Genomic DNA, 27,343 nt, shown 5'->3' on the forward strand with positions numbered 1-27,343 from the left:
CATAGGAACAAACTCAGGAAGAGGGAGGGGAGTATCAAAGTTGGTAGGAGTGGTAGATGGAGGGGAGGAGGGCATCATCAGGGAATGCACATTGGCTTTCTTCGCTCTCTCGGCTGCCATGTCCCTAAGGGGCGCCATAACGTCTGATCTCCCAACAACCCCACCCTCTGTGATTACCCAGATCTTGCAGGCTGGGAGGTTTCCCGTGAAACAGGACAGGCGACTGCATCTGGCTGAGTGACAGTGTCAGTCACAGACAGCACCAGGTACCTGTTTGTCAAACAAGGGAAGCCTTACGTGCAGCCCCCTGGGAAGTCTTTCACCACCTGCCACGACCCAGGGCGAACTCACACTCCACCACAGATGAGGGGTCAACCACAGGGCGAGCAGTAACTGGGCTGCCACCAGTGAGAACCGATCAGAGGACTAGGTCGTGCTGGACATCCTTTGGATCCCCACTGCTGGCCGGCAACAATGGTCCCCTCCCACTGCAGCTTCAAGCTGTGTAAAGGAACTCATTATAGTCTGGAGCTGAGACCCGGATCACATACGAGAAACATTGTGTAAAAAGACCATATAACGAGGAAGGGCACATCGTCTTGAAACTGTACGGGTGAAACGGCAAGGTATAATTGATGTCAGGTATCGTGGCAAGATCTTGGGTCCTCATGTGAGGTTACTGCGATGTGCTCTGGGCCCAGACCTCATATTAGTGGACGATAGTGCTCGACCTCATTGAGCATGGGCGGTTGACGTTTTCATTGAAACAAAAGCTATTGCGCACATGGCATGACCTGCTCGTTCTCCCAATTTGAATTCCATAGAGCACGTTTAGGGTGCACTTACTAGATGAGTTCCACCACGTCACCATAAACCAACCACTCTCAACGACTTGCGAAAAGTTCTGTGGGACGAATGGGCGGTATTACCTCAACATGACATTGGTGACATCATTCACAGCATGCCATATCGTTGTGAGGCCTATACTGCTGCCAGAGGTGGTCAGAACCTCACACTGAGCACATTAACAATCTGTGTGCAATTGGTTAAGTTCGAAAAAAGGAAAATAATTTTTGTGTTCTATCATGGGAGTTGCAATTGTATACGTTATGTATCCTTTACATTGGTTACAGTTTATTATCACCGGTTTGTACTGTTTTGTGGCAAAATAAACATAGATGACCGCCTTAGACATTATGCCAATATTGATGGATGTCTTACTTTTTTTATCTCTATTCCGCAAAAGAAACGTTTTTGATATGGACAACTGGGAAAAGTTCACCGGAAAAATTTGAAGGCTTCATCATCTATTAACCATTGTTTGAGCACGCTGACTGGAAACTAGCTGCAGTGGGTAATTCAGTAAATTGGATCAGCAAATTAAGGTCGAACATTTTGATCCCCGCCGAGCGGTCTAAGGTTCAAATGGTTCAAATGGCTCTGAACACTATGGGACTCAACTGCTGTGGTCATTAGTCCCCTGGAACTTAGAACTACTTAAACCTAACTAACCTAAGGACATCACACACATCCATGCCGAGGCAGGATTCGAACCTGCGACCGTAGCAGTCGCACGGTTCCGGACTGCGCGCCTAGAACCGCGAGACCATCGCGGCCGGCGAGCGGTCTAAGGCACTGCAGTCATGGACTGTACGGTTGATCCCGGCGAAGGTTCGAGTCCTCCCTCGGGCATAGGTGTGTGTGTTTGTCCTTAGGATAATTTACGTTAAATAGTGTGTAAGCTTAGGGACTGATGACCTTAGCTGTTAAGTCCCATAAGATTTCACACACACATTTTAATCCCCTGGAGTATAAATAGCATGATTTTGCTCCAGGGGGAACCACATATGGTTTCTTGTTTCGGAACATGTCTAACATGGAAATTATACTGCTCACCCTAAAACACCAAAATGTCAAACGCACAGAAACAACAAGGGCCTACTGATTAATATGAGACAAACAAAAATGAAGAAGAAGGACACTTAACAACAGGTGCTTCCATTATACAAAATCATTCCAGAAGTAATTTTTATTTTTTATTTTGAACCATTGTGTTCAGAAAGACCATGTGAGAGGAAATGGAAATGTCACAGAACAGTAAGCTCCCCTAGGAAACAAATTTTTGTTGTATGTCTGTATCTTTTTTCTTCGCGTACTTCGTCAGTTCATATATGTCCTTTTACCAAGAGGGGATGACATGATGAGAGGGCAGTGATTTTTACCAGACGATCCCATGAAAGGTTTAGTGGTTGGATACTGGGTCTCGGAATCAGAGATTGTAATAAAATTTAGCTAAAATGACAGCATCAGATATAAAGAAGCATGTTTCTTACGCAACGGCGTATGTGCGTGGGACTGGCTGGAAGAAATGTAATTTTGTTGTAATTAGCAGTTGTGCCATTGCCTGTTTAACAAAGGGATGCAGTGACCGTGTTATTTGCAACTGAAATAATGACTGAATAAATTGAAGGCATCGGACTATGAAATCCCCGAGCCAAACGTTCGAGAAAGCAAGGTTCTGAGATACTTTGGCCGTGCCCGTTACACTAACGGCTTTGATGATTTCTGCTGGCGAAATGCATCCCTTTGTTATCGGCATATGCCGACTGTCCCACCGACAGTCTAAAGCTGTAACGAGAAACATGGCTGATCATTTAATATAATGATGATTAAGGTTAATGAAATTACTCGAACAACTGACTGAATTAACTGAAAAGTATTTTACGATATTTAAAAACCGGTTAACGCACCTGTAATGAAAAAGGCGTCTAGTCGTAACTATGGGTAAAACAGAAGTGTGACTCCTTCGCGGCAACGAGCGAGTACGAAAGCAATCACTCATTTATTTAAACAGAGCACATCACAGAGATTAGTTACAGATTCTCAAACCCGCTCATTGCTGCTTTATCGGTATTGGGGTGTTACAGTTGATAAGGAAACACAGAGGTGGTAACAAGAGCATTTAAAGCTCCAAATTCAAAGTTTGAAACATAGTAGAGTACAATACTCAATATGTTACGAGATGTACTTTGAATTTTACTCAGAAGAATGATTAGGACGTTGCAAACCTCATTCTTAGCGATTAATTTATGTGCGATTTTCCGTACTGAAAACTAGTGGTGTTTAGCAGTACTGTCGGCTAAAACAACAATCGTCCCATTATAAGCCGAAACAATAAGAAATTCATGGCAGTGTTTTATTAAATAATGTACTGCCTTTTAATTTCAAAGGAAAATATTCTATTCAGTTTTTCTCAATACTGATTATTGGTCAAGGCCATCCTCCCGTGGCGATGGGACACTTCTGCAGCAGTTTTAAAAATGGAGACTAGTTTTTGTTACTGTAAAATAAAAATTTATACGCTTAGATACAATGCAACACAAAATCAAATTCCTTAGCAACTAATAACCGTGAACTAGGTTCCCTTGTTCCGTATCTTACGCAAATGCCTGTCTGCAACTGTTTGGCGCTTGAACTTTGGAAAACCGTCAGTTCTTTTTGCACAGGAAGGGGCAAATTACTGCAATCAGATTTACCTGTTGACTGCTGTGAGAGACTCATCTATCGAGTTCTACGTATTACGTTATTAGCATATTAAATATGGCGCAGAGCGAGCTGCTGTATGGTTCTTGCTTGTCGGAGATATCGCTATAACCCACGTTATGTTGGGAAGAAGTTCAGTCACAGAACTGAGTTGTAATTGCAATTCTCTTGGGGGGAGGGGGTGTATTTCAGATAACGATTCATAAGCATTAACAGTCATTCACTATATTAGCGTACAGCTCATCCTTTGTCTGATACTTGTATTTTGTATCATAATGGAGATTCAGCCAATTAAATCAAGATTCCAGCTCAGTGTTCACACTGTATCTCCTCAGTCCATAAGCGTAAGTACACTGCGCAACACAATTAAAGGATCATTTTTTCGAAATCACGTAATTGTCTAGAATCGAAACGTAGAAGTTTGAAATTTGGCCTACAACCTTCCTCCGAAATGGTGCATAAAGATGGGTCTCTGCCACGTCACCCTCGGACTCGGCGATGCTATAAACAGCAAGGTGTCGACATATACAGAGGAAAGGCCAGAATTCAGAAGTTCGTGGGAGATGTAAGGTTGATTGATTACGTCACATTGGCACCAAATTTCGTCACAATTGTGCCGGACGCCACCGTGGATGTGTCACACTCCCTCTTACCAACATTTCACTTTTTCTTTTTGTCATGGCCTGACATAGGTGGGAGAGGGAGAAAAGAGGTTACTGGTCAGTCTGCGCTACCGACTGGTACAGAGCAGAAGGCAGAAGGACAATTCACAGTGAACGCTTTTGATTGTTTTCTTCTAGCTGACTCAACACTGGTACAGGCATTTACTATAAATACAGGTGGTGAGTCTCGGTAGGGAACTCGTTGTGGAGCCTCTTGTACAAAAAGTGATTTGAAATAGTTGTTTATTACAGACAGGAATAACTAATACACTGGAGGCTAGCTAGTTCTAGGGTTAGAAAAAGCACGAATAACACTGTTACAACAGAAGTCTGTACACAAGTCCCAGTAGTGGATGCTAACCACAGTAGCATACACTAGCAGCGTCTTAAGGCAACAATTTAGTCGCAAAACAAAACATACTGAATGTGACGCTGTTCACTGAGGCACTCCAAGTGAGAGAGCAGACTTAACGCGGAGCTGGGCCGAGGCTGGAGTCGACGGACGCGAATTCGGCGCCCAGATCGTCTGACTGAGAAGTCCGCCAAATTGCGGAATCTAGTGGTTTTAAAGAGTCCCGTGGGAGCACTGTTTTTCCCACTTAAAACCACCCAGCCAATCCCGCAGGTTTCTTACAAGCACCTGCCAACCACTGTGTATTTCTGTTCCCTCTACTGCTCCTAAGGCGGAGATGTTAATGCAGTTGTACTAACTAAGTCCGTATTTGGTATCAACATTGTTCAGCTGAAAGCTAAACGTAACTGCTCTGCCAAATAAGGCTTGCAACATTATTGTTATACGTTATTTAAACCCGCCCCTCGGGCTCCCTGGAGTACGAACTGCTAGGTCAACAGCTTTTTGGCGTTATCGCTCTCCTTCTAACCCTTGTGAGCCTACTGACGTTGCTGTTCTCAGGGCTGGTATCAAGCTGTTCTACGGTGACAACCTACTACAGCGTCTAGACGACATACGAAGTTACATGTTAATTCCTTGAAGAGTAACTAACCCCCTGGGACCGCGTCTGGGGGCGTCTGCATTCTCGCAAGGCTCTCCCATTACGGTTTACTTGGTGTAAAAATATCTCTCCTAGTTTCGTCTGCCCTCAGCATCGTCTCTGCTTCAGCGCCTTGGAGCGCCTGTCCTCCTTTCTCACAGTTTCAAGATAACACTACAGTAGCAAGGTATAATCAATATCAGTATTTTAAACATAGCTGCACAACAGCAACGGTTGCACGTAATAAAATTATAAACAGCCGACCAGTTGCAATGGATAAAGAATTCATTACCTAGGTTTCGACAAATATAAATTTCTCTTCTTCAGAAGGTGGGAATTTTATATTAGTAAAGACTAATGTATCATCGACGTTGTTACAAATATCGGCATAGATCCATTTGTCAAAATGAAATATAGCCCTAGAATCCTGCAGGATCTATGTACTAATTTATATTTACGTGACAAACCCTAATTCTAGGGCTATATTTAATTTTGACACACGGATCTATGCCGATATTTGTAAAAACGGCGATGGTACATTAGTCCTTACTAATGTAAAATTTCCACCTTCTGAAGAAGACAAATTTATAGTTGTCGAAACCTAGGTAAAGAATTCTTTATCCATTGCAACTGTTCGGCTGTTTATAATTCTATTAATAATCAATATGTTACATTTTGACGCCTCTGCGATGGAGATCAGGATCTACATCTTCATCTACATCGATCCACAATCCGCCATACCACTACCAGTCATTTCGTTCCCTGCTCCACTCGGAAACAGACCGAGGGAAAAAACAACTATCTATATGCCTCAACGTGGGTCCTAATTTCTCAATACTTCTCTTCGTGGTCATTATGCGCAATGATTGTTGAAGCAACAGAATCGTTCTGCAGTCATCTTCAAATGCTGGCTCTGTAAATTTTCTTAATATTTCTGCTCGAAAAGAACACTGCATTTCCTACAGGGATTCCAATTTAGTTCCCGATCCATGAGTCTTATTCGAAGCTACCAGTAAGAAATCTAGGATCCTACCTCTGAACTGCTTCATGTCTTCCTTTAAATAGACCTGTTACGGATCCCAAACACTCGAGTAGCACTGAAGAAAAGGTCGTACTTGCGTTCTGTATGTGGTCTCCTTTACAGAGGAACCACTCTTTCTTAGAATTTCCTCGGTAACCCAAAGGCGACCATTCGCCTTTCCTACCACAATCCTCATATGTTCACTTTCGTATCACCCTGCAGTGTTAAGCCCAGATACTTTAACGGCGTGACTGTGTCAAGCAGTTCGGACGTCCAGCGATGAAACCGAGTGGGAGGCCGAGGAAAACATTTTAGACACACCGCTGCTCGGTATCAACACAAGGCCTCACGGGGTGGGTTAAAAGGGCATTAGTTAAACTATCCCTTCCTTAACCCGCCCGCTTGGCCGTGCGGTCTAAGGCACGGCTTTCGGGGCGGGAAGGAGCGCCTGGTCCCCAGCACGAATCCGCCCGGCGGATTTGTGTCGAGGTCCGGTGAACCGACCAGTCTGTGAATAGTTTATAGGCGGTTTTCGATCTGCCTTAGTGAATGCGGGCTGGTTCCCCTTATTCCGCCTCAGTTACACTATGTCGGCGATTGCTGCGCAAACAAGTTCTCCACGTACGCGTACACCACCATTACTCTACTACGCAAACATAGGGGTTTCGCCTGGTTTGAGACGTTCCCTGGGGGGGTCCACCGGGGGCCGAACCGCACAATAACCCTGGGTTCGGTGTGGGGCGGCGGTGGGGTGAGGTGGACTGCAGCAGTCGTCGTGGGGTTGTGGACCACTGCGGCTGCGGCGGGGACGGAGCCTCTCCGTCGTTTCTAGGTCCCCGGTGAACATACAATACAATACCTCTTGCTTTGGGGCGTTGATACCCAAACATTCCGCGGTCTAGAACGACAGTTCGCACTGAGATGAGTAACAAGACGCAGTTCTTGACGTCCTTTGACTCTGCTGATAGTCCTGAAAGATTCAACACCTCCTGGGCTAGCAACCCTAGTGAACGTGATCGCACCGCTATGGAGTGCAGTACACCTCCTGGTCTAGCAACGCTACTGAATGTGACCGAGCCGCTATAGAGTGCAGTACAAACGCAATATTTGCTCTGGCGTGCAGCGTGGCGCCAACGAAACCCCTAGAGATTTTCAAGACCACACGATCGGAAGTAGGGGAAGGGGTCTGCGTGCTGCGGGCGACATTGACACGTGCGTGAATTAAGACGGCAAATGGCAAAGCGTGGATAAGTAGACAAATGGTCTCCCGAAGAGAAATTGTTCGCGCTTGGCAGCTGGCCAGCGTGGCTTTGTGGAGGGAGGGATGGGGAGAGACTTCACCTCATTAAGCTGCTCTAGACCACGAGTAGACGGAGATGACGAGACTAAGCACATCGGCTGTCTTGTCAGTTGCTAGACGCGCGACCCTCGCCAAGCCGCCTCGGCATCCACACGCCTCGCCAACACCACGCCATCTAATTACGTTGTAAACACACTGCCGGGTCCGTCACGTTACAAACCGTGAGTGAAATTAATTTATCTCCCCTCCCCCAATTTGCTGAATTACTGAATTATGTCTGTGATCAATAAAATCGTCTCTGAGAACGATCTCTTAAACGAAGAGTTTGTCCAATCACCACTGGGGATCTAGCTGTCGTTCAATTGCCTTAGGTAGTGTTACAATGAGAGAGTATTCGGCTTTGGCAAAATCAGACAATCCCGTATATAATGACCTTCTCAATCAGTGCTTACATTGGAAAACAACTACATCACTACCCTTTTCTCCTGTTGATTGAAACAATGGTCGGAAGGTACCCCATTGTCGAGATATAAACCCCATTCCCAAACAAGCTAGACACGAGCGCATTCGGCTTCCCCCAACCACTCAACCATAAGCAAATCACGATTCACATCTGGAATCGACTTCAGTGTTACTCTGTCAGTTGTAGAAGCAGCAGCAGCAGTTACGAATCATTCACGATAGATCAGGAAATAGCAATAACGGCTATAGATGCCCTTGTTTGGATGGTGACAAGGCTGCAGGTAACGTACCTGAAACACGTTATTTGTGTATGTAACTGTGTTCACGTGGAGTCATGATCTAGTGATTTTTAATGTTACGGTTTGCATCACACCGTCATCATTGACTGGGGACGAAACACTGGACCTCTTGTAAGTAGGATGTTTAGGTTAGGGCCATTCATTCGTAGGGATTTTTGGAAGTCAGATTGCGTTGCGCTAAAAATATTGTGTGTCAGTCTAAGCACAGGCGTGTACAATTGTTCAAAGAGGACGTTTCACATAGACCAGTCGTGTGTAATTTTTCAAAGGGGACGTTTCACTCTTAATAGCCTGGAGCTAAGTGGCTGGTTCTGGATGACTGAACCTGCATCGCTGCCAACTGAATACTGCAATCATAAGTGCGTATCTACATATATCTGTGTGTGAATAATTTTTTGTAGAATGATTCTCTGACAGAATGTTTTGCTTGCCCTGTAGAAATTCTGAACAGTGTTCATCAAATGGGGATGGATAAGCACGTTACAGCCTGGTCCAATAGTCTGACTCTGTGCTCACCTTACAAAGATATCGTGACCAGTACGCTGAATATGGATGTGGTTAGCTCCCAGAATGCCGATCCTAGACGAGACCAGTGTGCCCTGATCGTATTATTGCTCTCTGTATACGTATCTGTGTGTGTATTTATCTATTTATGCTAACTCATGCTTTCTCTGGACTTTTGAGTCAATTCATTTTCATTGGAAATGCATATGGCTGAGTCCCATTAGCATACGCCTATCCCATATAAAGATAGTCTGGCGGCTGCACATCAACATATACATAAGTTATGTGATCCTCTCTAACCACCTTTGTGTGTGTGTGTGTGTGTGTGTGTGTGTGTGTGTGTGTGTTAATTTCTGAACTCTTTTCGTTAGGTCGTTCAAACTCAATAGTTAGTCGCTGGGCATGCTGGGAATTAGTATGTGAATATCGTTTGGTTTAGCGACGAAGGCCACTTTCATTTGGATGGGTTCATCAATGAGTAAAGTTGGGGTATTGGGGGTGCTGAGAATCTACATTTTGCAATCGAGGAGCCTCGTCACCCTCAACGGGTGATTGTTTGGTGTGCAATACCCAGTCACGGAATACTCCTTGATGGCACGGTGACTATGGAACGGTATGTGGTTTTGGAATATGATTTAATTCCTATTATTCAAAGCGACTCTGATTTCGACAAGATGTGGTACATGCAAGACGGAGCTCGACCCAATCAAAGCAGGAGAGTGTTTGATGTCCTGCATGAGAACTCTGGTGGGGACCGCATTCTGGCTCTGGGATACCCAGACTTGCCTGCATGCGCCTGGATTGGCTGCCATATGCTGCAGATTTGAACATATGCGACTCCTTTTTGTGGGACTATATTAAAGACAAAGTGTACAATAATAACCCTAAAACCACCGTCAAGCAGAAAACAGCTAATTACAATGTCATTGAAAGCATCGATGTTCCGACACTTCATGGCGACATGCAGAATTTCGGTATTCGTCTGTGCAACATCATCGTCGATGGTGGCAGGCATATGGAATCCGAATAACTATAGTGATGTTTACATATTGAATAAGGGGTGTTGCATGCCGTAATTTGTAACTAATTTACGTATCTTTCATATAGTTAAATAATTGTCACCCGGTATGTTATAATTCACATGTGAGTGTTTCCACGATAATTTACTTTCGCGTAAATTTCTTATCAGATGTTGGTTTTTCGTTTATAGTGATATTGCCACCTTTAAATGCAGTGCGGTTTAGTGCTGCAAATTCAAGTAGCTCCTCCCCAAACACAGAAAGGTGATGGTGAAAAATATACGTTTATTTATATTTGGGTGCAAACAGGTGTGATAACGAAGGGCGCCTCAGCTGATGTGTGGTTCCAATATATCATGTCCTAAATGCAGGAAAGACGGTCCAGTGAGGCATTCGGCTGGATACTTCGCCTGATTATCACTCACATGTGTTTAAACCATTACATGGGGGTACTACTGGATCGAACGTCCTGTGGATATAGCTGCTAAACAGGGCAATAATGATCTGAAAAAGAAATAAGCAAATTTTTCTTTGATTGGTCTTTTCTGGATTGCGAAAGATATTATGAGATATCGCACTGTTTATGACTCAGTATGGGAAGGATGATGTTTGTGGGCTATACAACTCTGAAAGCATCAGTTTCTGTTTCAAACTTCAGGACATATCTAAATTTGAGAGTTGTAATTCCCTATATCAGTTCACATTCCTGGTGAATAGAGCAGGTCAGATGACAGCGTTGTTAAACACAAAGTCTTCGAAGCCCTTCATTTTTCTGATTGCTCTGGTCAGTGCGACAAACGTGTAGATTGTTGTTCTTCCAGCAGGAGAATCAACAGAACATCTGTGTAAAGAACATGCCCTGCATTTTCTATTTCAAATTTTCAAAATGTAAAGGTGTATACCATATTTGTCCCATATGTCTCAGCTCATTTTCTAGGGTGGCAGCTCGAATGAATGTCAGTTTCACACCTTACATGAGATGTTATACAAGAATATGGACGTGTCACCTGACATACTTCGGCGATGTAAAAGTGTATACCATATTTGTCCCATATGTCTCAGCTCATTTTCTAGGGTGGCAGCTCGAATGAATGTCAGTTTCAGACCTTACATGAGATGTTATACAAGAATATGGATGTGTCACCTGACATACTTCGGCGATGTAAAAGTGTATACCATATTTGTCCCATATGTCTCAGCTCATTTTATAGGGTGGCAGCTCGAATGAATGTCAGTTTCACACCTTACATGAGATTTTATACAAGAATACGGATGTGTCACTTGACATACTTCGGTGATGACCAGATTTGCCTATCAAAATGTACAGTATGTAATGCAAAGGGATGACACTCAATTCGACGGTATTAACACACCGAACTCAAATCCTGCATATTCATGAGCAAAAGGTTAAAAAAAAAAGCTGCTGGAAGAAACGGTGTAGTTCGGCGGCAGACGCGAGTTACGCCGTCATGGCTTCTAAAAGGGTTGGTGACTGCGGCGAGAGAGACAACGAACGCGCTGGACGATACATCGAGGGGAGCAGTTAGCGGCCCAGCTTCTTTAGAAAACTGCATTGGGGAATTTCCAGATGTTCATAAACAGACCAGCGATGCAGTTGATCATGTGGAAGACTCGTGATATGCTCGGGCTGTACTAGTGTAACTTTTAGGCGTCAGAAGTGGGTACAAAATATCCGGTTGGCTGAAATAAACTCGGAAGGAGAGAAAGGGGCGTTGCTGCGACGCAATTTAAAGGTACGTCCTTTGCGACTGGCAGGGGTAGTTCCCACAAGATGAAAGGAATGCTCCCATTGGTCTGAAGAAGTCGTGACGTGAAGCACAAAAGGACACAGGTGGGGGACAGTTAGCTGCGAAAGACACAATACCGAAAACCTTATGGACTCTCCTCTGAACCAGTTGCACTTGTAGAACAGGGCGCATCACAATCTGTACGACGCCAAAAGAGGAATTTTTGTGTGAACTCTGCTTTCACAATGGCTGGCATTCAACTAGAAATAAGCTCAAGAGTCGTTGAGCTCCGATAGTGGAGAAACGAAACATGCACGTTGTTAATTGTTCTCGCAAGAACTGAGAGGGCAGTGTGTTCACATTGCTCCATCTATGCACATGTATATCGTAATATTTTCCAGACTAGCTATGAGTGCATGTTTTCTCGCCTAACGAGAAATGTAGGACAGTTTCAACTGATAGAATCAGTGAAGATTCTGATTAGATTTTTATAGGATTTGCAGAGGGTGAGAGCAGCCATGCAGCCGATAGCACGTCGCAGCTAAAGGTAAATGCCACTGAAAGAGGCGCAAAATTGTCGGGTCACCACCTTGTGTCCACGGTGGATTCGAGCAGCCTTGAGTAATCTTTTGCTCATCTTGTCACAAAAACTAACCATCTTCCGTAGACTTGATAGTCATCTTAAATAGTACCGAACTTAGAACCGGCATCGGGTGATTTGTCGTAATATTGGCAAACGTCACTGCCTAGAAGTTAGAAAAATCTTGTAGAGAACCTTCTATTTGAATTTTGAGATTGTTGTGTTCAGTGTTATTTCTGCTAAACAGGACTTAAAGTCTTATATTGACAATTATCCTGAAATTTTCATGTCACAATCTACGTAAACGTTGACAATAATAGAGACATTAAACCACTTTTACAGCTAAACACCTATGTGCTCTGTCATACAATTAGGGTCCACCCTAACACCTGTCATTTAATCTAGTGACGCTAACACACTCACAGGATATTTCTGCTGATGTCTGAAAGGCGTGAAAAAGAGTGCAGTATCACAGTTTGCTAAAAGCGAGCTGTTAGTAAAACATATGGTGGATTACACAGGAACCGGTACATGCGGAAATGCGGCTGAAAATGCCCACTGAGGCAAACAAGTTTTTAAAAATGTCTGCATCGTGAACCGCTGTCCCTTGGTACCACATGCTGTCTCCTTGCTCTTCACGCACACTTAGAGAATGACCGCACTGCCTCACATATTGTCTTCACTGAACAACAGCTACCATTCTTGGCAGTGTACTAGGTTCTATGTGTACCGTGTATGACTCGATTAGCAATCATTTACACTCGTAGACTGAGCATTTCCTAGAGGTCGTTTAGTCTCCAATTTTGAACAACTTGCCAGAGAAGTTCATGTGATTTATGCCTGTAACATTTCTATGAAAAGTCACAGGAAAATGATGAGTTACACAAGATGACAGTTAACCGTTATATTTGCGGACTTCCATAAAATAAAGAAGCAGGAAGTCCACACAGGTGTCATTACCATCTAACTAGGAAGTTATATGTTCCAACACACACAACCTGAACTACCAACAGCCGTGACACATAACCATTTTCTTCCTCAACTTGAGTGGCTATTAAGCTCAGTTGACCATTGAAGACTTGTCTATTTTGGTTTGCGCGGCGATGAGGTTACTTTATTCCTGATAGCAACCAAAAGTACATCTCACTTTACATGCGAAACACAATGCACAGTCGGCCGGTGTGGCCGTGCGATTCTAAGCGTTTCAGTTTGGAACCGCGTGACCGCTACGGTCGCAGGTTCGAAATGGTTCAAATGGCTCTGAGCACTATGGGACTTAACATCTGTGGTCATCAGTCCCCTAGAACTTAGAACTACTTAAACCTAACTAACCTAAGGACATCACACACATCCAAGCCCGAGGCAGGATTCGAACCTGCGACCGTAGCAGTCGCGCGGTTCCGGACTGCGCGCCTAGAACCGCTAGACCGCAGGTTCGAATCCTGCCTCGGGCATGGATGTGTGTGATGTTCTTAGGTTAGTTAGGTTTAAGTAGTTCTAAGTTCTAGGAGACTGATGACCTCAGAAGTTAAGTCCCATAGTGCTCAGAGCCATTTGAACCATTTGAACTACAATGGAAATTATGGTGCATTTCCTTCAATTTTATGAGCACACTGATTCAGAAACTTGCTGAAGCCACGCATCAGGAGGCCATACACATAATTCGAGGTGCACATCCTGAGGATTTTAAGTTTCAACTTGTGATCAAGAAAGGGGTCTTTCTATTCGAATATCAGTATCTGATGGAGAAATACAATTAAACCACACTGCCCAACCTTACAGGCAGCGGAACATATACTTAATTGAATATATTTTCAAGAAATTCCGGATTGTATACATGTACGCAGAGACCCTGCATCTTGCCTTCTAACACGCTGCACCAGTGTTTTCATGGAACGCAATGTTGAAAAAGGCATTTGTCAACATCGAACTTTTGACTAATATCGAGAAATTGCTATTTTTTGAACGCGGGATTCGCAGGGGTTTCTCAATGTATCCATAGGCATTCCAAGGCAACTGATCCTCTAATACAGGAATCTCCAAACTTTTTAATCTGCGTGCCACATTGACTCCTCCACGAAGTCACAAGGGCCAAGATCTAACTAGTGGGATTAAAGCACCCTAGCACTCCATGGTCACGGTAATGTAAGGCTAAAGGAAAGATCAAGTCGCAAAAATCTAAGGTTTTGGGAATAGCTAGCACTGAAACGAACTACGATATTTATGTAATTACACAATTTTGATTGGTGGAAGTACCTGACCGAAATTCTGACGTATTTTATTTTGGCGAATTTCACCGACAAAAAAGGATGTCACTGCACATTCTACACGAAAGCGCCCTACAACGTTAACGAAATCTCAAAATCATTGTTAGCAACACTATTACTGCAAGACGTACAAAGGTAGAGTATGTCAACGCATTGCTATTTCAAGCGGTGCAACAATAAGTTTAATTATCTAGTCTTGCAGCGAGTAGCAGAGTCAGAGCATATATTTGATAGTTAGTTCTGTTGCGTGATTGTGTCTATGTTGCGAGTGTCTCACGAGTTTTTTAGTGCTTTATGCTCGTCCATTTGAAAGACTTGCATCAGACTCGTGAGTAGAACAAAATGCAAGGAATTTTTTTACTTAAAATGTTTTCGCCAAACTAGTCTGTTAACCGTTCTTTTTTTTCACTTTCGCATGGAGAATGGTCTGTCTGTTTATTGTGGATAGCCGCAAGTTTAATCATGACGCTTTGTAAAAATAGAGCTCCGACAACGTCGCGGTGTATTGGTCGCGATGGGCCTCGAAACTCAATTGTTGGCAGTATAGGTACCACCTCAAATATTAGGCGGGCCTGATACCGGGGATGTTTGGAGACCCCTGCTCTAATACACGATTGATTCAATACATATCATAATTTGAATTACCTCCTGTACCAAATAGGCAAGTAATGTAGGTAGACCATGCAAGAGTCCCTACTAACTGGAGGGTTTCGATGGCTCTTTGATGAAGAAATTGATTAGGTAATTTCAGTAATGTAGGGGCGGGCTCTGGTGTAGGACATGTCGCCCAGGCAGACTTGAAATATCCAAATAGTTTGCATGATTCGGACAGCGAATTGCGGCTGTGTCCAGTGTGCGTAGTTGCACGAAACGGTGTCCGGCTGCTTGGCTGGGCGGTAACGCACTTGCCTCCCATGCACTGGGCAAGGATTCGATTTCCGGCCGGGTTGGAGATTTTCTCCGCTCGTGGACTGCGTGTTGTGTTGTCCTCATCATCGTTTCACCCTCATCACCAGCCGCAAGTCACCCAATGTGGCGCCGAATGAAATACGACTTGCATTTGGCGGCCGAACCCGACTGTGCCCTCTCGGCCAACAATGTCACACGATTATTTCATTTTCTTTTCTCTTTTTTTCTTTCACCAAATGGATTCCTCTCCAACCTGTTGGAAGGCAAACACAAATACATAATTCATTATAGCGACCTCCAGGAATGCATTAAGTTTGATATGAGATTGGCAAGTCACCCACACTATTACTTTCAAGCAGCGTCCTGTTTGAAGGAATACAGTGATGTAATTATCGTAAACATAGCTTGCACAATGTACGACTTTGCAAACGATTTTTTTAAACTTATGAATAACACAGGCTTCGGCAAAACAATGAAGAATGTTAGAAATTACTGCTAAATCCACACGACCACGAAATGAGAGAAGCGTTATGGGGCAAAAAATTATATTGTCAGCCAAATCTTAAATGGCCCACAATCTTCAATAAAGAATTTGTCAGTCTGGAGTTGGCAGATAGCTATGTTGTAATTCGCATGTTGACGTAGGTATGTGTATATTGGACCTATCCAACTACACCTTTCCAAACACCACAAGTTGGTTTAAATGGCTCTGAGTACTATGGGACGCAACTGGCGTGGTCATCAGTCCCCTAGAACGTAGAACTACTTAGACCTAACTAACCTAAGGACATCACACACATCCATGCCCGAGGCAGGATTCGAACCTGCGACCGTAGCAGTCGCACGGTTCCGGACTGCGCGCCTAGAACCGCGGCCGGCAGACACCACAAGTATCAGTATCATTATGTGTGTGTGAAAATTCATTTTTCAGACACAATGTTACTTTATGTGGAAAGAGAAAGCTTCATCTATTACATGTGGGTGTGTGATCCACTTGAAACAGTAAGGTGTCACCACAATGCATGCAACGCGTCTGAATATGCGACTGATAATTCTTATGACGTTAAAACTGGAAAGAATACAGTTATTGGACTAATGAAAGGCAAGCCAAATGGGTGGAGGATTGTGGAGTTTGTAAGCCACGGATCAAAAATATACACATGCGGCAGAATGACCAGTGTCATCAAAATGCAGGTGAAAGGTTGTAACGTGTGGCCTCAACGGTTCATACAGCTGATGATTGCCTGGAGTGCTCGTGTTAGGGTGTGGATTCTTCGCCGATTATGGTGTGCCAAGTTATCATTCATTCGCAGGGCCACGGGGTACGTACTACATCACAACTTAAGGTCAGCCTGTCAAACCATGATAATAAATGTGACATGTATTGAAACCCTGCCATACTCACCCTGTCCAATAGAATGAGAGAGAGCACTGGATGTATTTATTTGTATATAAATGTGTGAGTGTACATGGAATGCTGTGGGCGATTTGCAATAGTCTGTACAGGTGCGAAAGAGTCTCTGAGATGTTTCCTGCTGGTCGATCAAGGCAGCATTATTACTTTAAAGTATTTATTCCTCACGTAAGAAAGTCTCCATAATATAGACATGATGTATCAAGGAAAACATAATATTGCATTATCTGTATTATAAAAACAAAACAACAATGATGTCTGTAACGAACTGTAACAATAATTAATAACTTTAAGGTTCAACAGCGGCATTGTAAATTCGCAGTACCATTCCAACTTTGCAATCATGTTTGAAAACAGTACTGTGGAGTGTACCACATTGATTTTCTTACTGTGTATACTAACTTGTAGTCATTACTATTATTAGTGTAAGAAGCATCAACAATTTATCTCTGAAGATATAGTGGAAAAATTTGTTACGAAAGGAAAAAAAAATGTGAATAAATGAAAAAGAAATAAGTAAATATAGTTTATTTTTCGTTTATTCACAATTTTTTTCTTTAGTGGAGGAGGTGAGGTGGAAAAGAAGCATGGCCAAAGACACGTGAATTCGCAAAATTCTTTCTCTCAGTATTCGAGAATTAGAGTACTGAGCGACTTGCGACAAACTTTACGCATAACTTCAAAACTTCAAGAAATTTTTTCTCACCGAAACCGCCTACAAAACGATGAAAGGAAACATGTTCACAGCTTACCACTTTTCCGCTGTTCATGCAGTAAACGCACCGCATGAGACATAACTTTATAATTTATTACCTCTTTACTGCTACCAGTACTGGGACACATGTAACAGACAATATGCACATATAGCACTGAATTTAACTGCAAAATGTCACCATTCTACGGCATGTAGTTCAGGATATATTACGTCATAAACAATGACGTGCGTGAAAAATTGCCGCATCGTGCATGACTTTTAACTTTATTTCTTTCGCAGTATATTTCACAAACAGTATCCACATATACCGCTGAATTAAGCTACGCGAGTGTATCATTGTACGACATATATTTCACGAGACATGACCTCATAGCCGGTCAGAGAAAAATGAAGAGGTGCAGCCATAGAGACTTTTGCAAAATGGCGTTGCAAATACGAGAAGCAGTTATCCAGTTTGCTGAAACTATAATGTCTGAAGTAATTTCACGAATAAATGGAAACGAAATTTTCCAATATTACACTGGAAACACAGTTCAGCTTTTGTATTCATTTCTAATGGAAAACTGTTATAATGGATATCTAGGCAGTGCTCGATTTGTCAGGCAGTGAGTAAGTGACGAAAATTAGTTGCCCTAATTATCTTTCCTCTTGTTTATAATAAACCTGTACCTTTGTTCCCACGTCCGTTCTCTCTCTCTCTGTCTCTCTGTCTCTCTCTCTCTCTCTCTCTCTCTCTCTCTCTCTCTCTCTCTCACACACACACACACACACACACACACACACACACACACACATACACGTGTGTTTGTGTTCCCATGTTGAAAGCAGTTTCTATGAAAGGAGCAATAGAAAGGCGATGAAAGTGCAGTTTGCAGATAAGAAGCATAGCTCAGCTCACAAAAGAGTTGCATGGCCGTTTGCCTATAATGCTGCACATGTATTTCTATGGCCGTGACACATGACCACTGCCAGTCTCATTGCTGTATAGAAAACGTGAAATGTACTGGATCAGTAGCATAGGCTATTAATGTGGAGGAAAGGGCACAAATACTAAGAATAAATTTCCTCCGACAGTATACACTGAAGTGCCAAGGTAACTGGTATAGCCATACAATGAAAACGGGCAGAATACGGCGTTGAGGTCAGAAACGCCTGTATAAGACAACAAGTGTCTGGCGTAGTTGTTGGATTGGTTACTGCTGCTACAATGACAGGTTATCAATATTTAAGTGAACCTGGATGTAGTGTTATAGTCGGCTCACTGGCAATGGGACACAGCATCTGTGAGGTGCGATGAAGTGGTGATTTTCCCGTACAACTATTTCACGAGGGTACCGTAAATATAAGGAGCCCCATAAAACATCAAATCTCGACACCGTTGCGGACGGAAAATTATCCTGGAAGAACGGGACCAACGACCACTGAAGAGAATCGTTCCATGTGACAGAAGTGCAACCCTTCCGCGAGTTGCTGTAGATCTCAATGCTGGGCTATCAACAACTGTCAGCGTGCGAAGCATTCAATGAAACATCACCGATATGGGCATTCGGAGGTGAAGGCCCAAGCGTGTGCCCTTGATATCTGCACGACAAAAAGGTTTCCGCCTTGATGACTGGAAACATATTGCCTAGGCGGTCGAGTATCGTTTCAAATTGTATCAAGCGGATGGGCGTGTACAGCTATGGAAACAACCTCATGAATCCGTGGACCCTGCATATCAGGAGGAGACTGTTCAAGCTGGTGAAGGTTCTGTAATGGTGTGGGTCGTGTGCAGTTGGAGTGATATGGGACCCCTGATACGTCTCGTCTACACACGACTCGGAAAGATGATAAGCATGTAAGCATTCTATCTGATTACCTGCACCCATTCATGTCTATTGAGCATTCCGACAGACTTCGGCAAATCCAGCAGGACAATGAGACACACCACACGCCCGGAAATACTACAGAGTGGCTCCAGGAACACTCTTCTGAGTTTATATACTTATATAGATACGATGTCTGTTCTTTCGGACATGCCCGAAAGAACAGACACCATTGATGACCTGCAGCCGTCTAGAACGAAATTAAAATTTTATTAATACCTTCAGCTGTTGACGGGCGTTGATATATATCAGCGGGGACAGGTGAAAATGTGTGCCCCAACCGGGGCTCGAAGCGGGGATCTGTTGCTTACAAGGCAGAAGCTCTATCCATCTGAGCCACTGAAGGCACAAAGGATACTGCGACTGCAAGGACTATCTCGTGCACGCCTGCCGCGAGACCCACATTCTCACCTTGTGTGTCCACACACTACATTTGTAGTGTCCCACCCCAACGCACTCATTACTCGTGGAAGTCATTATTATCAAGTCCCTTAAGAGTTCGGAGAATATGTCGGCATCCGCAGAGAAGAAGATGGTCATGGCCGGTATTGCCAGAACTATATACTTATATGGATATGGCGTCTGTTCTTTCGGACATGTCCGAAGTGTATAGTTCTAGCAAAAGTATATAGTTCTGCCAGTACTGGCCATGACCATCTTCTTCTGTGCGGGTGCACACATTTTCCCCGAATTCTTATGGGACTTGGTAAGAATGTCTTTCACGAGTAATGAGTGTGTTGGGGTGGGACACTACGAATATAGTGTGTGGACATACAAGGTGAGAATGTGAGTGGCTCGTATGGATAGAGCGTCTGCTATGTAAGCACGAGATCCGGAGTTGGAATCCCGGTCGGGACACACATTTTCACCTGTCCCCGTTGATATATAACATCGCCCGACAGCAGCTGAAGGTATTAATATAATTCTAATTTCCTTCTGAGTTTAAACATTTCCCCTTGATCATATCTGGAATGCCTTACAATGCGCTGTTCAGAAGAGATCTCCACCCCCTCTTACTCTTACTGATTTATGGACAGCCCTGCAGCATTGTTGGCGTCAGTCCCTTCCGCCACTAATTCAGAGATTAGTCGAGTCCATGCCACGTCGTGTTGCTGCACTTCTACGTGCTCGCCGGAGATCTACACGATATTACGCTGGTCTACCAGTGTCTTTGGCTCGTCAGTGTATAAATAATTACACTACTGACCATTACAATTGCTACACCACAACTTGCTACGGACACGAAATGTAACCGACAGGAAGAAGATGCTATGATATGCAAATGATTAGCTTTTCAGAGTATTCACAAAAGGCTGGCGCCGGTGGCGACACCTACAACGTGCTGACACGAGGAAAGATTCCAACCTACTTCTCATACACAAACAGCAGTTGACCGGCGTTGCCTGGTGAAAAGTTGTTGTGATGCCTCGTGTAAGGAGGAGAAATGTATACCATCATGTTTCCATCTTTGATAAAGGACGGGTTGTAGCCTATCGCCATAGCGGTTTATCGTACCGCGACATTGCTGCTCGCATTGGTCGAGATCCAATGACTGTTAGCAGAATATGGAATCGGTGGGTTCAGGAGGGTAATACGCAACGCCGTGCTGGATCCCAACGACCTCGTATTACTAGCAGTCGAGATGACAGGCATCTGATCCGCATGGCTGTAACGGATAGTGCAGCCACGTCTCGATCCCTGAGTCAAGAGATGGGGACGTTTGCGAGACAACGTTTGCAGCAGCATGGACTATCAGTTCGGAGACCATGGCTGCGGTTATCCTTGGCGCTGCATAGCAGACAGGAGCGCCGGCCGGGGTGGCCGAGCGGTTCTAAGAGCTAGAGTCTGGAACCGCGCGACCGCTACGGTCGCTGGCTCACATCCTGCCTCGGGTATGGATGTGTGTGATGTCCTTAGGTTAGTGAGGTTTAAGTAGTTCTAATTTCTAGGGGACTGATGACCTCAGAAGTTAAGTCCCATAGTGCTCAGAGCCATTTGAACCACTTGAACAGACAGGAGCACCTGCTATGGTGTACTCAACGATGAACCTGCGTGCACGAATGGCAAACGTAATTTTTTAGGATGAGTCCAGGTTCTGTTTACAGCTTCATGATGGTCGCATCCATGTTTGGCGACATCGCGGTGAACGCACATTGGAGGCGTGTATTCGTCATCACCTGGCGTGATGATATGGGGTGCCACTGGTTACACGTCTCGGTCACCTCTTGTTCGCATTGACCAGACTTTGAACAGTGGACGTTACATTTCAGATGTGTTACGACCCGTGGCTCTATCCTTTATTCGATCCCTGCGAAACCGTACATTTCAGCAGGATAATGCACGACAGGATGTAGCAGGTCGAGTACGGGCCTTTCCGGACACAGAAAATGTTCGATTGCTGCCCTGGACGTCACATTCTCCAGATCTTTCACCAACTGAAAACGTCTGGTCAATGGTGACCAAGCAACTGACTCGTCACAATATGCCAGTCACTACTCTTGATGAACTGTGGTGTCGTGTTGAAGCTGCATGGACAGCTGTACCTGTACACGCCATCGAAGCTCTGTTTGACTCAATGCCCAGGCGTATCAAGGCCGTTATTGCGTCCAGAGGTGGTTGTTCTGGGTACAGATTTCACAGGATCTATGCACCCATATTGCGTGAATATGTAATCTCACGTCAGTTCTAGTAGAATATATTTGTCCAATGAATACCCATTTATCATCTGCATTTTTTCTTGGTGTAGCAATTTTAATGACCAGTAGTGTACCATCACCTGTAATAGTAGAGGAGCATGTTCAAACCCCTGAGAGCCTGCTCGCTTAATCCAGCCAGTAGAGGGGGAGGGGAATGGGTGATGAGGGAGTTGAGACCAGCCATTCTACGAGCAGCTTTCTCAGACATGTCGGTAGATGAGTACGAGTAATTTGAAACTGGCTAGTGCAAGGTGATGAGGAGCTAGCTTAATTTGAAAGATGGAAGGATACTGAATAAAAATATGCGGTTTTGTAAAACATCGTTTATTTATCTGCCAACTTAAAAGTAATTTCTGCATATATCTGCTTGAGTTGCCACAGAGATGGACAACTGTATAATTCCGAATTCCGAACTGCACCGTGTTTGTAAATATTACGCATCCATGAAGTCTGCTCACTGCCTTGAACGTACAACATCGTGTCTACGTGGTCAGTAGTTCGAAGCATTGTCAGTCCATCTTTGTAAGGTATCCCAGGTCTGTCCCAGAGCTACTTCATGTAAATTACGCATTGAACGTAGTATATGTTTACGAGTCTTGGCTAACGTCACCTCACTGAATCGTTTCAATGGTACCACATTTACGGAGAATGTTTTATAACACGTCTAACATTTGCGAATGCATGATGGGGATATCCATAAATACAAACAATCCACATTCAACGTAGAAGTTTTCGGTGTTTGTGATGCTGTTCACACTTTGAGATGTCATTGTGAATTGCTTTAGATGTGATGCAGCAACTTTTAACGTATACAACTCCTTCCACAATTCCAGTAAACAGTGAGTAATTAATCACACAGCCGTGTAGTAATAGTGTATACGCTACAGTTGCTTCTGGGAACTTTTCTGGCGAGTCAATATCTGTACAGGTATCTATAGGCCACTATTTCACAGCTTCATTCAGCTATGAGCAATCTATCACAACATTGAGTGCTATTTCATTAAATTTCTGGAGGCTGAGGATGCATCAAAATTCATCATTACCCTCCCAGTAAGAAGGCTGAAACCTTGCATACATGTTAAACAGTAGTCTGTAAATGTTACAACACCAGTCCATCTGTAAATTGTCATACGGGTAAATGTCTAAGTTAAGATACACTTTAGAATTGGTTTCTTTTTCAAACTACTATACCGTTCTTGTTGGCTTGCAATTGAAGTACTAGTGGCCTTGAATAAAAAAGCATTATGTTTTCCTGTGAAAGTAGGTTGGTTTTAATCAGGATTCCAATACAACACACCATTTCCCACTCTTTGAACTACAAAACTCAAGATTTCAACATAATTTCCGTTCAACACGACGGCCTTATGCCATCTTACTGGGAGGGTCTGTATGCCCATATAGTGTCACTTTACTAGTAGGCTTCGGAGTCAACGTCTTGTTGCATCAGTGACCTCCTTATCACCCACATAATGCTTCAGACAGCTGAGCTTAACACATGGAAGTCAGAACGTGCAAGACACCACCTGTAGGGCGAATGAGGAAGAACGATTCCACGAAGTTTTGTGAGCACCTATCCGCCGCGCAGATTTGTGTGAACCCTTGCGTTGTAATGGAGAGGTTCGTTTGCGAGGTGTTTGATTGTGATCCGTTGTTCACATCAAATGAAAGTTTCCCGCAAGTTCCAACATTGCTAGATTCACATCTCTGTGAAGCCGGCCTACGTGCAGGAGAAGAGACAGGTTTGCGGTATCTTGTTACGATGATGACAGATAGCTTGCCCAACGACTGACCATGCTTTTGTTCACTGCCCGGTCTCAATAGATATTCTGCAAGCCCCTATGAATATCGGTGATGGGCTCGTTTTCCGCCAATAGAATCTCAGTGAGAGCAATCTGCTTGGAATACACTTCAGGGTTCCATATGGTGACGTCACCTATTGGAATTCCATGAGACTTGAAGCAGATATACTTCACCATGTTCTACAACAAATTCCACTTTTTTCAGTCGAAATTGCCCGAGAAAATAACTGTGTTGGATTACTTATTGAACATCCCTCCTGTAATGAATCTATGCATTTCTGATTCAACTGCTGTTTTAATGGCTCATATCTGTCTGGATAGGGCCGGTAGAACATCACATTCAGATAGTTCATATGAACGGAAAATTAACAGCAGATGTAAGCCAGACTTCAGTAAACTTAAAAATATCAAGTGCTTCTTGACATCTCAGAAATGTAAAGCACTTTTAATCCACTGCACTCTGTACCTTTATTATTTCTTGCTTCTCATTCATGAGGATGCATTTCATTTTTTGAAAGTATCCCATAAGCGTCTTGAGCAGTATACATAAGCTAAAGTGATCGTAGTAACTTACCACCCATATATGAAACATCATGAATTTTCTAAACGATGCAGGTCCGAAATTGGTGCAATGTTAATCTAGCATTTCTTGTATCGTTAATCTCGACTGCATTCATTTCGTATCTTATTCGTTGAAACAGAGAGGATTTCACCTGTTGCATGTAGGCTGCAATGTCTCTTTAGGGCGTCTATCCTTTTTCACAAATTTTACTTCCTATTACAGCAAACTGTTCTTGGAACTGTTCAAGCACGTTGATGTTGAACGAGAATCTTAAGCTCATCACGATTATTAAACAACACTGGCACAAAAGGTTTTTTGGGAGAAATACCCCTGGCATATGATTCGTGTTGAACTGGAGCATATGGACATCGAGTAATTCTCTCAACTATTCCACTGCTAAGCAGTGTATCAATGCTTCAGTGCATCGGTTTTACACCTTACACCCACGTGGAAGCTCCTGCTTCAAGTGCAGAAATTTCATGATTGCTTCCTGTTGAAACTCGAACAGATGCCCGTTTTAGTGTATAAAAAGTCAACGAGAGATTGTATAATCTCTGAACAGTCAACGGAAGGTATATGGTGTTGGTAGGCACCGCAACAAACTAACGGTTTGTGGCTATAAAATAACGGAACTATTGCTACAAAACAATTTATTTCAATAAATATTTATTTAGATACTGTCAGCCTCAACACCCACCTCCATGCCTACAGCTCTCCATTCGAATTTTCCATTGAAACAGGGCCGTAGGTCTTCCTCTGTGAGCTCCTTGATGACACGAGCCGCTTTTCCTTCCAGTGCTTCAACGGACTGAAATCTTGCTCCTTTAACGCAGATTTGACCGTAGTGAATATATAAAAGTCACATGGTATTAGAATAGGACGAAAAACGCAGGTGGCCCAACAGTGGGATGCTGTACTTCGCTAGAAACGTCATAAACACATTGCAGTATGAGCCGCAGCGTTGTCATGATACAGAACCCACGACATATTCTTCCACAATGCTGGTCTTTCTTTTTTTTTTTTTCTCACGGATTCAGCCAATCACTTCATGGCTGTAATGTTTATTAACAGTCTGAACTTCAGCAATCCAGCGAAGTTACACAACTACATGAATATCGAAAAAAAGTCTTATCTTTGAATCTTCATTTGTTCATTGGAGCGTGTTCCTCTGTCGGTGAAGCCGGCCCTTTCAGTGTTTGAACTGACGCTTAGTTTCTAGATTATAACTGAAAAACCAAGATTCATCACACGTCAACACTTTTTCGAAGAAATTAGAATCACTGCCAGTTCTATTCAACGCACCAGTACAAACATTTTTATGAGTCTCTTGTTGTTCCATCGGCAATGTTCCTCATACACTTTTCTCATGTTATATTGCTTATGTAAAGTTTGCCTTACATATTCTTTGTCAATTTTTACAGCTTCAGCAATTGGTCGCACACTCAGCAGACGGTCATATCGAATCAGAGTACCTGCTTTTCGAGATTTTCATTTGTACTTTGATCTTGAAGGGAGTCCCCGTTGTGAGTCATCTTCAACATCATCTCTTCCGCCTTGGAAACCATTCAAGACCTCGCGTGTGTGATAAACAGTTCTCTCCAGTCACTTCTTTTAACAAAAAATAGGTTTCAGTTGCAGTTTTTCCAAGTTTCAATGAAATTTCGCGACAGTTCGTTGCACTATTATTACACAGGTCATTTTTCCGGTATATTGTAAGTAGGCTGTTTAGGATTTTTTATTGGTAACGCCACGTAGCGCTCTGTATGAAGATCACTGGCTGTGCTGTGTGCAGTCTGTGGCTGGTTTTGCATTGTTGTCTGCCGTAGTAGTGTTGGGTAGCGGCAGCTGGATGCTAACAGCGCGTAGCGTTGCGCAGTTGGAGGTGAGCCGCCAGCGGTGGTGGACGTGGGGAGAGAGATAGGCGAAGTTTTGAAATTTGTAAGAATTGGTGTCATAAACTGATATATATATTATGACTATTAAGGTAAATACATTGTTTGTTCTCTATTAAAATCTTTCATTTGCTAATTACGCCTATCAGTAGTTAGTGCCTTCCGTAGCTTGAATCTTTTATTTAGCTGGCAGTAGTGGCGCTCGCTCTGTTGCAGTAGTTCGAGTAACCAAGGTTTTTGTGAGGTAAGTGATTTGTGAAACGTATAGGTTAATGTTAGTCAGGGCCATTCTCTTGTAGGAATTATTGAAAGTCAGATTGCGTTGCACTAAAAATGCTGTGTGGAAGTTTCAGCACAGTCATGTACAATTTTTCTAAGGGGACGTTTCATATGGCGACCCTTCCAGGATACCTCACTGGAATCTTCTGATTTTTTCTTGAAGTTTGTGCCATTAGTGCAGCCTTTGTTTATTCCTAGTGTGTAATGGTAGAGATAATTTCATTTGTAGTTGTAGTTTTTCATTCTTGTACAGTAAAACAGTTGTGGCATGTATGTAGATTTGCACCAAGTATTTTGTAGCTGCGCTTGCAATTAACTAGATATTATTTTCAGTGCTATGTTAATGTGTTCTCTTATTTTTGCTCTTCAAATTGTGTTTTTCTGTGTTGTCGTGTGAAATATTGTGACAATAATGGTGTGTGAAAAACGTAATACTAGGCTCCAAAGTAAACTAAGAAATGACAGTGAAGACGAAAGCAGTATGTTAGCGCCACAATGTAATGAATTAACTAATGTTCAAAGTAGTAATTTGGTAATATTGCATAGGGAAATGGAGCGGGCTGCAAATAATGGTGTAGACAGTGAAACAATTAGTGAACAGGGAAGCATTATCGATCGATCGGTCAGCAACAGCTCGCGTCAGGAATCCGAAACGACAGGACACAATCTAGGAAATACTGTACATTTAGGTTTTGCGTCCTCACCGTTTTCTCAAATAGGTCAAGACAGATTTTCTGCTAGCCAAAATGTGAATGTTGCCGGTGCAAATGCACTGCCGAAAAGCATAGAGGAACAGATTCCAGACACTACTACAT

This window comes from Schistocerca gregaria, chromosome 5, assembly GCF_023897955.1.
Source record: "Schistocerca gregaria isolate iqSchGreg1 chromosome 5, iqSchGreg1.2, whole genome shotgun sequence".
Classification (NCBI taxonomy): domain Eukaryota; kingdom Metazoa; phylum Arthropoda; class Insecta; order Orthoptera; family Acrididae; genus Schistocerca; species Schistocerca gregaria.